The sequence below is a fragment of the Eubalaena glacialis genome, chromosome 1 (assembly GCF_028564815.1).
Source record: "Eubalaena glacialis isolate mEubGla1 chromosome 1, mEubGla1.1.hap2.+ XY, whole genome shotgun sequence".
Taxonomy (NCBI): domain Eukaryota; kingdom Metazoa; phylum Chordata; class Mammalia; order Artiodactyla; family Balaenidae; genus Eubalaena; species Eubalaena glacialis.
Genome location: NC_083716.1, coordinates 13812666 through 13825802, shown reverse-complemented (window position 1 = coordinate 13825802; position 13137 = coordinate 13812666).

Below are 13137 nucleotides of genomic sequence, written 5' to 3'. Positions count from 1 at the left end.
AGCACACAGAGAGACAGTTTTTAGTTAAGACAGAAGCAGGGCAGAGATGCACACCCAGAGAGCAAGGGTGTGGGCGTCCCCCTAATGAGGATGAGCGCAGCGAAGAGGCGGTTAAGTCATTTCTATAGGGCAGTTCTTCCGGGTCTCTGTTTACCTCTGGCCAATTATCTGGTTTCTTTTTCTGCACCCGCCCTGCCCTAGGACCCTCCCCAACACGCGTGCGCAACATTTTTCCAAGATGGATTACAGCCCAGAGGCCTATGGGACGGCCTGAGCATCACCTATTATGGGGTGGCGCCCCCTCCTTTTTGACCCCCAAGGAGCCTTTCTGCACATGTGCAATGTCTCCCTTGCCCCAAGGATGGGAAATGTATGACCTCTTGATCTTTTAACAGGGTTTAGTCCCACTCTGTCCCTGCCATAAAAATGTCCAGTGTCCGGTTATTTACCCTATTTCTGTTCCTGGTTTTTATATCGAGGTGCAGATCTCAAAATATAGACACGAGTCCGGTCATAAATATGTAGTCCGTTTGTCTCTTGCTTCAGGAAATGTAAACAGGGGGCTGGTAATGAATGTCCGGCCTGGAGCCCGTCTTCTTCTCACCCCAGGAGGTGTGAACAGGAGGCCAGTTGTAAATGTCTAGCCTGGAGCCCATCTATCTCCTGCCTCGGGGTGGACCAGGCCAAGCCCCAGAAGGTGGTGCTTGAAACAAGGGACCAGAGACTTCCACTGGCTCTGATCAAGGTCAGTGTGTCCAAGGCAGAGGTGATTCACCTGGAAACTGACGAAGCTTATGCTCAGGGTCCTTGCTTGGCTCCACCCTGACAGTGTGGTCACGCAGTTGTATATTTTTGTATTTGTTGGCATTTAAATTTGTTATTTTTTTCTCATTCTAAATAAGTATTCATATTCAAACCTAGTTTTGAATGGGCAATTTTGTAGTTTTTTCTTAAAGAGGGCCCCTTAAATTGAATAAACATCCACAAACCTGCCCCTGGCTGACAGGTACTCAACAGGAGCAAATGCTGTCTATCTCCTTCAGCCAGCCCCCTGCTGATCCAGTGTCCTCCCCAGACAGAGGTCCAGCCGCTTTGCCATCGGCCACTGGATCCCCTTTGGCCACATCAGCCTGTGCACACACAGGCACACAGTAAATAACCTTAAGTGGAGCCACAAACTAACAAGAGCTGTGCCCTGGTTTCTGCCAGGTGGTAAGACTGCCCACCGTCCACAGATGCCCCCAAAGAAGGTGACTGATAGAGTCAAGAGGAAGATACTCAGATACCAGAAACTTCCCTGGGGGCACCCTCAATGTGCTGACCCGGAAGAGACAGCGCATCCTCATGGTTAAGGCCTTTGCCTGTGGAGACAGGCAGCCTGGCCAGTCGACATAACAATAGTACCTACCTCAAAGGGTTGTTGTGAGGGTCGAACAAGATAATCCATGTGAAGTGCTGTAGCCCAGTGCCCAGCTTTACAAGCGCCTAAAAAAATCCTAGCTGTCTCCATTACTATGATTAGGAGGCAAAAAATGCCATGTTTCTGCTTTCTCCAGCACCCCTCCCTCACTCCCACTGCGACTGGGGAAAAGGATGCATTTAGTCAGCTTGCAGGACACTCAGTGAGCCCCTGCTGATTCTAGGGTGGTCCCAATCCCGTGGGCCCAGGCAGTATGGGCAGTCCCCAGCCAGGTGGGGCATCTTCACCGGCTAACACCCCAGCACGCGTGGGGTAGAGGCACTCTTCCTCCTTGGCTCCCCACTCGGTACCCTGAGGTCTCCAGGCATGACTGCATCCTTCTTCCCCAGCCTGCGCTTGTCTCTTTCTCTTGGTTCCCACAACACCACATTGCCTGATGCTCTCTCTCTGATGGCTCATGTTTTTTTGCTGGGCCCTCCTCATTGGGCTCCAGGGCTTATACCTTGGACCCTTCGTTTCTTCCCTGTCTCCACTCCCTCCCTTCGGTCTCATCCACTCTGATGGATATAAACACCATCTCCAGTCCTGGCTTCTCCCCAGCACTGCAGACTCGCGACTGCTTCCCCAGCACCTCTCCCTGGACAAGTCCAGGACAGAGCTCTAACCTCTCCTTGGGCCCTGCTCTGCCCCACCCATCTGGGGAGTGGCAGCCCCAGCCTGCTAGTAGCTCAAGCCACATGCCTGTGCGGCTGTCTTGACTCTGCTTTCTTCTCTCTCCCGCTCTGACTTGAGAGGCATGTGTGCAGCTTTCAAGAAGCTCCCCAGTCTTGAGTGTACCTCCCAGCGATTCTGATGCAGCTGATTTCAGGCGGGGCCTGGCGTTTGTATATTTTAGAAGCTCTCAGGTGACTTTGGCTTCTTCATTCATTTATGCATCACAAGCTTTTGTTCAATAACTGTGTGCCAGACACTGAGGTGTAACTCTTAAGGAGAGCACTTCTGATGCCCAGGCACGTAGCAGGTGCTCACGTGTGTTGAGGTGGAGCTGGTGACTCAGAGCTCCCTCCCTCAACAGAGAAGCAAGCAGTAAGAGAGCTGGGTGACAGAGGGGCCAGGCTGAATGGGTACTTGTACTCCCCACCCACTGTAGTCCCTCTGTCTCCCCCCCCATCCCCAGCTTCCTGGAGTTGGGCTGTCAGGGTTGGGTGGGCTGGGCTTCTTGGTTGTTGCCATGGTGACTGATGTGCATCTATCTGTTCAGCAGAGAACTTTGAAGTTGACTTGGATGTGGGATAACAAAGGGCACCTCCATCTTGGATGCAAATTATGGCTTCTTTTCATCCTCCTGGGCTCTTTACTGCTCTGCTTTTGTTCTTGCCATTTAGATCAGAGAATAAAACCCTTTCAAATGCTGTAAATTCAAGACATGGGCAATTAAGGGGCCTCTCTGAGGTTCAAGCCTCCCTTTAGTCTCGTTGGAAAGCAATTTCATGTGTAGGAAAACAGATGACCCTGCAGAGACAGTCAGCATTGCTTGTATGTCACTATCCAATGAATATTTACTAAGCGTCTACTATGTGCTAGGACTTGGGGTGGGGTTGGGATGCTGGGGATTCAGTGTGGTACAAGACCAACCAGGTCTCTGCTTTCTTTTTTTTTTTTTTTTTTTTTTTTTAAACATCTTTATTGAAGTATAATTGCTTTACAATGGTGTGCTAGCTTCTGCTTTACAACAAAGTGAATCAGTTACACATATACATATGTTGCCATATCTCTTCCCTCTTGCATCTCCCTCCCTCCCACCCTCCCTATCCCACCCCTCTAGGTGGTCACAAAGCACCGAGCTGATCTCCCTGTGCTATGCGGCTGCTTCCCACTAGTTATCTATTTTACATTTGGTAGTGTATATATGTCCATGACACTCTCTCACCCTGTCACATCTCACCCCTCCCCCTCCCCATATCCTCAAGTCCATTCTCTAGTAGGTCTGTGTCTTTATTCCCATCTTGCCACTAGGTTCTTCATGACCTCTTTTTTTTTTTTTTTTTTTCCCTTAGATTCCATATATATGTGTTAGCATACTGTATTTGTTTTTCTCTTTCTGACTTACTTCACTCTGTATGACAGACTCTAACTCCATCCACCTCATTACAAACACCTCCATTTCATTTCTTTTTATGGCTGAGTAATATTCCATTGTATATATGTGCCACATCTTCTTTATCCATTCATCCGATGATGGACACCTAGGTTGCTTCCATGTCCTGGCTATTGTAAACAGAGCTGCAATGAATATTTTGGTACATGACTCTTTCTGAATTATGGTTTTCTCAGGGTATATGCCCAGTAGTGGGATTGCTGGGTCATATGGTAGTTCTATTTTTAGTTTTTTAAGGAACCTCCATACTGTTCTCCATAGTGGCTGTATCAATTTACATTCCCACCAACAGTGCAAGAGTGTTCCCTTTTCTCCACACCCTCTCCAGCATTTATTGTTTCTAGATTTTTTGATGATGGCCATTCTGACCGGTGTGAGATGATACCTCATTGTAGTTTTGATTTGCATTTCTCTAATGATTAATGATGTTGAGCATTCTTTCATGTGTCTGTTGGCAATCTGTATATCTTCTTTGGAGAAATGTCTATTTAGGTCTTCTGCCCATTTTTGGATTGGGTTGTTTGTTTTTTTGTTATTGAGCTGCATGAGCTGCTTGTAAATCTTGGAGATTAATCCTTTGTCCGTTGCTTCATTTGCAAATATTTTCTCCCATTCTGAGGGTTGTCTTTTGGTCTTGTTTATGGTTTCCTTTGCTGTGCAAAAGCTTTTAAGTTTCATTAGGTCCCATTTGTTTATTTGTGTTTTTATTTCCATTTCTCTAGGACCTGGGTCAAAAAGGATCTTGCTGTGACTTATGTCATACAGTGTTCTGCCTATGTTTTCCTCTAAGAGTTTGATAGTGTCTGGCCTTACACTTAGGTCTTTAATCCATTTTGAGTTTATTTTTGTGTATGGTGTTAGGGAGTGTTCTAATTTCATACTTTTACATGTACCTGTCCAATTTTCCCAGCACCACTTATTGAAGAGGCTGTCTTTTCTCCACTGTATATGCTTGCCTCCTTTATCAAAGATAAGGTGACCATATGTGCGTGGGCTTATCTCTGGGCTTTCTATCCTGTTCCATTGATCTATATTTCTGTTTTTGTGCCAGTACCAAACTGTCTTGATTACTGTAGCTTTGTAATATAGTCTGAAGTCAGGGAGCCTGATTCCTCCAGCTCCATTTTTCGTTCTCAAGATTGCTTTGGCTATTCGGGGTCTTTTGTGTTTCCATACAAATTGTGAAATTTTTTGTTCTAGTTCTGTGAAAAATGCCAGTGGTAGTTTGATAGGGATTGCATTGAATCTGTAGATTGCTTTGGGTAGCAGAGTCATTTTCACAATGTTGATTCTTCCAATCCAAGAACATGGTATATCTCTCCATCTATTTGTATCATCTTTAATTTCTTTCATCAGTGTCCTATAATTTTCTGCATACAGGTCTTTTGTCTCCTTAGGTAGGTTTATTCCTAGATATTTTATTCTTTTTGTTGCAATGGTAAACGGGAGTGTTTTCTTAATTTCACTTTCAGATTTTTCATCATTAGTATACAGGAATGCAAGAGATTTCTGTGCATTAATTTTGTATCCTGCTACTTTACCAAATTCATTGATTAGCTCTAGTAGTTTTCTGGTAGCATCTTTTGGATTCTCTATGTATAGTATCATGTCATCTGCAAACAGTGACAGCTTTACTTCTTCTTTTCTGATTTGGATTCCTTTTATTTCTTTTTCGTCTCTGATTGCTGTGGCTAACACTTCCAAAACTATGTTGAATAATAGTGGTGAGAGTGGGCAACCTTGTCTTGTTCCTGATCTTAGTGGAAATGGTTTCAGTTTTTCACCATTGAGGACAATGTTGGCTGTGGGTTTGTCATATACGGCCTTTATTATGTTGAGGAAAGTTCCCTCTATGCCTACTTTCTGCAGGACTTTTATCATAAATGGGTGTTGAATTTTGTCGAAAGCTTTCTCTGCATCTATTGAGATGATCATATGGTTTTTCTCCTTCAATTTGTTAATATGATGTATCACGTTGATTGATTTGCGTATATTGAAGAATCCTTGCATTCCTGGAATAAACCCCACTTGATCATGGTGTATGATCCTTTTAATGTGCTGTTGGATTCTGTTTGCTAGTATTTTGTTGAGGATTTTTGCATCTATGTTCATCAGTGATATTGGCCTGTAGTTTTCTTTCTTTGTGACATCTTTGCCTGGTTTTGGTATCAGGGTGATGGTGGCCTCGTAGAATGAGTTGGGGAGTGTTCCTCCCTCTGCAATATTTTGGAAGAGTTTGAGAAGGATAGGTGTTAGCTCTTCTCTAAATGTTTGATAGAATTCGCCTGTGAAGCCATCTGGTCCTGGGCTTTTGTGTGTTGGAAGATTTTAAATCACAGTTTCAATTTCAGTGCTTGTGATTGGTCTGTTCATATTTTCTATTTCTTCCTGGTTCAGTCTCGGCAGGTTGTGCATTTCTAAGAATCTGTCCATTTCTTCCAGGTTGTCCATTTTATTAGCATAGAGTTGCTTGTAGTAATCTCTTATGATCGTTTGTATTTCTGCAGTGTCAGTGGTTACTTCTCCTTTTTCATTTCTAATTCTATTAATTTGAGTCTTCTCCTTTTTTCTCTTGATGAGTCTGGCTAATGGTTTATCAATTTTGTTTATCTTCTCAAAGAACCAGCTTTTAGTTTCATTGATTTTTGCTATTGTTTCCTTCATTTCTTTTTCATTTATTTCTGATCTGATCTTTATGATTTCTTTCCTTCTGCTAGCTTTGGGGTTTTTTTGTTCTTCTTTCTCTAATTGCTTTAGGTGCAAGGTTAGGTTGTTTATTCGAGATGTTTCCTGTTTCTTGATGTAGGCTTGTATTGCTATAAACTTCCCTCTTAGAACTGCTTTTGCTGCATCCCATAGGTTTTGGATCGTCGTGTCTCCATTGTCATTTGTTTCTAGGTATTTTTTGATTTCCCCTTTGATTTCTTCAGTGATCACTTCGTTATTAAGTAGTGTATTGTGTAGCCTCCATGTGTTTGTATTTTTTACAGATCTTTTCCTGTAATTGATATCTAGTCTCATAGCGTTGTGGTCAGAAAAGATACTTGATACGATTTCAATTTTTTTAAATTTACCAAGGCTTGATTTGTGACCCAAGATATGATCTATCCTGGAGAATGTTCCAGGTCTCTGCTTTCTTAGAGCTTATGGTCAGGACCACATCTCCATGCCTCAGTTTCCCCAGAGTACAAGGGGACTGAAGTAGCCCAGGGGTTTTCATACAGTTTTCTGAAACCCAGGCAAAGGTTCCAGTCACTTACCCCTGTTTTGGCCTGAGTAGCTTTGCTTTGCTCCGTTTTATATATTCTGCTTCCCTATAACATTTTGTTTGAAGAAAGACGTCCATAACTTAAAAAAGAGAGAGAGACAGAGAGAGAGTGGGTTAGGAATGAAAACCACCAGCTGAGGATTCGCTAAGGCTCTCTCCAGGTGGAATGTTCTGTGATGTAGATGCTAAGGAGACTGAAGCTTCTCCAGGCTGTTTGGCCACACAGAGACCAATACACAGAAGGAGGTGCATTTAGGATGTAAAGCTGCCTGGGATGACAACATCCTGCCTTCAGTGTGAACAAAGTAAGGAACCTGGTGCAAAGAGAGCAAATCCCATTCTGTTTCCTTCTGAGTAGACCCAGGGCTTCGCTCTTAAGGCATCTGCCTTCTCAGACTCTGGATCCCACCTCGAGGCCCCACCCTTGCCCTCCCCCCTTTCCGTGCCTCCTGCTGGCCTCCACACACTTACCCTGTGACTGAGGCCTGTGTCGGTCCTCTCTGTCTGGCTGGACTGTGCATTCTTAGGGCAGGATGTTTGTTGAAGAAATGTTAGTAGATGAGGTGCTGGGGCGCTGTTGGTGCTACTTATTCTTTGGGCCCTGACCCCACCCTGCACCTTTCCTGGGGTTGCTCCCAAAATGCAGGAGGGCCCAGTGGGCAGAGCACGCCCTCTGCCACCTTCCTTTCCTCCCTTTGCAGCACCCTCCCTTCCTCCTTCCCAACAGGTGACTGAGGAACACCAGGTTCCATTCCAAAGGCAACCTGAGTCTTTCCCCAAAGCCAATCCCACGGCCCAGCCAATCCCACTTAGAGCCATCATGCTGCCTGGGCCCACTGGAGAGTCATGCCGGTATTGTTAGCCCTAGGCTGAGTCATCTCGTACTTGGTTACCCTTCTCTCTGAAGGCCAAACTGATGCAAAGAGCAAAGAGAGGTTTTGGATGGGAGAACAGCTTCTATCTAAACACCCTGAACTTGGCAAAGTTGCCCCACTGTGTGGGACTGTTGACATTTTGCTCTCTTGCCTGATCATTGTGGGGTCCATTGGGAGATCAGAGGCACTCAGGTGCCCTGCGTGGTCCTGGCGCACAGTGGGCTTGCAGTACAGACGGGAGGATGGACCGTCTGCTGCTGGGCATGTAGGCTCAGCGGCCTCTCAGCTTTACCGGCTTTGGGGAATCCCTTCCTTCTGGGGATGCGTGCGGTTCAGTGTCATCAGCAACCCTGCTAACCAGCCCCTCCCTCATCTCTGGGGAGATGTGAGCTGTGGAGAACAGAGAGAAGGGGCCGTGTCAAGATCTGAAGCAGGCTGGTCGGTCAGCACACAATTTACAACCCATGTCACCTTCTCATTTTCCAGTTGCATAAAGACCTTAAAAAAAAAACTTTAAAAATTAGCAATATGTATTCATGCAACTATTTTAGAAAGCATTTGACATTTGCTGGGAAGGGTAAAGCTGTGGGTATCCCATGATCCAGCAGTTCCTCTCCCAGGCACAGACCCTGGAGAAACTCAGGCCACACATCTCCAGTGTGTTATTAGCAACACTGCTAATAACAAATGCGGGACACCACAATGTCCATCCACAGAAGGAACAAAGAAATTGCGATATGGTCCTGCAATGGAATACTATACAGCAGTGATTAGGCATGAACGTTAGGTATACATCATATGGATGAACCTCACCAGTGATATTGGTGAGACTGAAAAGGAATCAGAAAAGAAGACCTACAGGATGATTCCACTTATAAAAAGATAAAAAACAGGCAAACCTCAATTATATTTTTAGGAAAATGCCATAGGTGGTAGAATTGTAAAAAGAGCAAGGAACAGAAAATCTAACAAGTCAGGAAGTCTAGGGGAAAGGAGGTTATTGTGATGGAGGAGAGACCCCCAGGAGCTCCGGGGCTTCCGGCTGGGTTTTTAAAAAAATTTATTTATTTTTGGCTGCATTGGGTCTTCATGGCTGCACGCGGGCTTTCTCTAGTTGCGGCGAGCGGGGGCTACTCTTTGTTGCGGTGCGCGGGATTCTCACTGCAGTAGCTTCTCTTGTTGTGGAGCATGGGCTCTAGGTGCGCGGGCTTCAGTAGTTGTGGCACGCGGGCTCAGTAGTTGTGGTGCATGGGCTCTAGAGCGCAGGCTCAGTAGTTGTGGCGCACGGGCTTAGTTGCTCCGCGGCATGTGGGATCCTCCCGGAGCAGGGCTCGAACCTGTGTCCCCTGCATTGGCAGGCGGATTCTTAACCACTGCGCCACCAGGGAAGCCCCCGGCCGGGTTTTATATCTTGACCCAGGTGGGGTCACATGAGGCTCACTGAACAATTATTTTTTACTCTGTAAACATATGTTTTGTGCCCTCTTCTGTATATATGATATATCCCATAATAAAGATATGAGAAAGAAGCAATAGAAGCTTGTGGTAAATAACACTTCAAAAAAATTGGAAGGGCATAAAGTTACCCGTGGAGAGTAAAAATCTTCACCTTCCTACTCTCCCTCCCCCCACTATTTTCAGTCCCTGGAACTAAATACAGTCAGTACTGTATTGACTGTACAGTATTGTGGGTTGACCATCACCCATCCAGAACTGATCTGTCTGCATTTTGCATTAGTACATGTATTTATAGCCTTTTTGATAAGTTCACTTGTTTTTCTAAATGAATCATAGCAGACACGCTATCCTGTGAGCTTTGATTTCACAAATCAAAGAATGAAGAATGTCTTGGATACTTTTCCGTGGTAAACCTTGCACTACCTCATTTTCTTAAGTGGCCACTGGGTATTTCACTGTAAGGGTGACCACCACTTACTTTCACAGTCCCCCGTGTGCAGCCAATCAGGAGCTTCCAGATTTTTCCTATTGCAATTCTAAAGTCACACAAGTGACTTGACAGGCAAATGTCTTAACTAATTTTCAAAAGATTTCTCATCCTCAAGTATTTTCTCTCATTTAGGGGGTTTGGCAAATGCCTGGGGTTGCAGAAGATATTCAGTCTCTCCATGCTGCCATTTTAAAGGGATTCGTTTTCTACTCTCCTCAGAGGAATTAGGGTGGCAAAATCTGGAACCTCAAAAATAAGACCCAGAAAGTCACCCAGGTTAACAGCAGCTCTGGCCACCTGTGCAAAAACGGTGGACCAGAACCTTCCCAAAGGCTCCTAGGAAAGAGACAGCTCTCCCGTGTGTGTGTGTTTGTGTTTATGTGTATGTATGTGTGTGAGTGTGTGTATGTATGCATACATGTGTATGCGTCTGTGTGTGTGAGTGTGTACGTGTGTGTGTGTCCCTGTGGCACCCAAACTGGTTTTGCAGGGAGACAACAACATCTACAACAAGACAACAGTCAATGTAAATCCAATTGGACATAATGACTGGATTTCTCTTCCCCCTCAGAGATGGTGACAGTGATTTCTCAGATGCCTTTTAGTTACAGACAAGTTTCTGAACAAAATAATTAGGTTTGGGGCTTTGCAGTCGGCCCTATTGGACTATTGATTATCCACTAAAATCTCCTGCCCTGCGGATGTCTGGGTGTGCGGTCAGCATAGCAAGTGGGCAAAGACAGCCCTGAGTGGGCGGGGGGAGCCTCCCAAGTCCCTTCTAGCATCCTCTGCTGCTGAGGACTACCTGCGGGCACCCACCTGTCGGCCCCTCCAGTGTTGCACACCAGCTGCCCCCAAACCACGAAGGCCCGGGAAGCAGAGCTCTAGTCTTCACTGCCCGGACCTCACACGTGGGGTGGCTTCGGGCAAGCCTCTGCCCCTCTCTGAGTCTGCTTTCTCGCGTGGAAGAGACAGCCATTAGACTCTAACGTCCGAGGCCCCTTCCAGCACTGATGTTCTATCCCCACACTATCCAGTAGAAATATAATGTGAGCCACAAACTCCAGCCATGGAGGTAATTTAATTTCTAGCAGCCATGTTTTAAAAAACTAAAAAGCAACAGGTGGAATTAGTTTTAATAATATATTTTATTTAACCTAATGTATCTAAGATATTGTTCAGCATGTAACAATACAAAACATTAAGGAAACTCTACATTTTTTTCATACTAAGTCTTTGAAACTCCGTGTGTATTTTTTTTTCATATTTTTTTATTGGAGTATAATTGCTTTACAATGTTGTGTTAGTTTCTGCTGTACAATGAAGTGCACCAGCTCTATGTACACATGTGTCCCCTTCCATCCCATCCATCTAGGTCATCACGGAGCACCAAGCTGAGCTCCCTGTGCTATACAGCAGGTTTTATACTTACAGCACATCTCACTTCGGCCTGTGGCATTTCAAGCGCTCCACGGCCATGGGTGGTGAGTGGCTCCTGGGCTGGACAGGGCAGGTCTAGCCGGTCCATCCGCTGCCTGTGCAGATGAGGACACTGAGGCAGATCCACTGGGGCAGAAGGCTCTGGCCCCAGGCGCCTCCCTGTGCACCTGATGCCGGTCCCAGGGGTCCACTCTGTACAGTGCACAGTGCAAGCCATCCTGGGGGAGACAGAGAGGAAGGAATCACCTCCCTTGCCATCAAGGGGCGAATGACCCAGGTGGAAAAAAGAAAAAGAATGAGCCCAGGTGGACCTACTGTGGAAGAGCGCTGGCTGGTAAATGCTCTGGGGGACAGGCTATCAGGGCTTTGTGTATTCTTGGAGGTAGCGGCCCAGGGCAGGCTGTGGGTCATCCCAGGCTTGACTTTGTGGGGACAGAGCACTTGAGTTGGGCTCTCGGGCTAGGAATAAGATTTGCAGAGTCAGAGGGATGAGGAGAATGTGAATAATGTCTGTTGCTGAGGAGGCCAGTCTGATTGGAGCAGAGGGTGGGAGCTGGGGGTGCAGTGGGTGGATTGCGGACGACCCTAAAACGTAGGCAGAAGGGTTTAGACAGGAGCATTAGGGAGCCACCTCAGGCTCTTGAGCTGGGGAGGGGCTCGTTGGAAGCAGTGGTTCAATGAGATCCGCTGAGTCACCGATGGATCGGAGGCGGTACTGGTGCCAGGGAGCGGGTGAGGGGGCTGCTTGTGCAGGAGGTGGTGACTGGGATTGGGGGGCTCTTAGGAGGAAACAGGAGCCATTCTACAGCGGTAGAGGATGCCTGTCCCATGGCTGTGAGCCTTCAGCTTTGATGGTGAAAACGTGACCATGTGATGACATCTGGGAGTTTGGCTTCTGGCTGAGCTCCCCTTCCCAAGGGCATTCTATGTGGATGGATCTGCCTAAGTAAAGACTCAGAGTCAGGAAGGAACAGAGGCTGGGGGGCTGGGGGTGGGGGCGGGATGGCTGCAGGTAACTGCTGGGGAGGGAGGGGGCATGAAATGACTCAATTATTTGAGGCTTGTGAAACAAGCAGAGATGGCAATTCCTTATGGGATCATAAATTGAGTGGGTTTTTTGGTGAGTTGGTGGGATAGTGGGAAAAAGGTTTTTCAACCCCAACCAGGTAGGAGGAGGCAGGGGCTTGGGTAGGTAGAAGAAAGGGGGTGGACAGTGCAGGTGAAGGGCGTCACTTTTGCAAAGGCACATGAGCTGGACTGGACATAGCACTTTGCTGTCTCTATACAGCCTGTGAGAATAGAGGTCAATTCCTCGAGTTACCCCCAGAGGGCGCTCACTGCTTAAGTGATCAGGGAAACCTGAGTCAACCGCTGCATTTATTGATACTTTGTGCCAGGCAGTGTGAGGCTCTGGGGGGATGACGCGGGGAGCGAGATGCCAGAGGCCCTGCCCTGGCCTCAGCTTGCGTGGCGGAGGAATATAGAAGTCAGACATTAATTACAGTCTCATCAGTAAAATTGTGATTATAATGAAAAGTACCAGGAATGAAAGGTTTAGGGACCTATCAAGATAGTACAGGGGACAAATGCATAGGGGTCAGGGATGACTTCCCTGAGAAGAAATACCTCTCCATCCATTTACTTTCAACCTACCTGTGTCTTGACCTGAGACATAAAGGCTAAGGGGGAACTAACTAGTTAAAAGGGGTAAGAGGGAAGGACATTCTAGGCAGCATAAATGGCCGGAGCAAAGGCTCTGGGGTGAGAAGGATGTATGAACAGATGGGAGACTAGGAATGAGAAAGATAATCAGACAAAGAGGGAGAGGAAGAGCTTCGCAGGCAGAAGGAACGGAGAGTGCAAAGGCCCTGAAGCGGGGAACCCTACTGAAAGGAGCCCTCTGTGGCTGGAGGGAGAAGGCAGGGGCCAAGTGGCATAAGATGTATGGAGGCTGCACGACCCAGGCTGGGAAGGGCCTCCGGGCCAGGGCTCCTCAGGCTGCAATGCTGGGACCCTCGTGATACACAA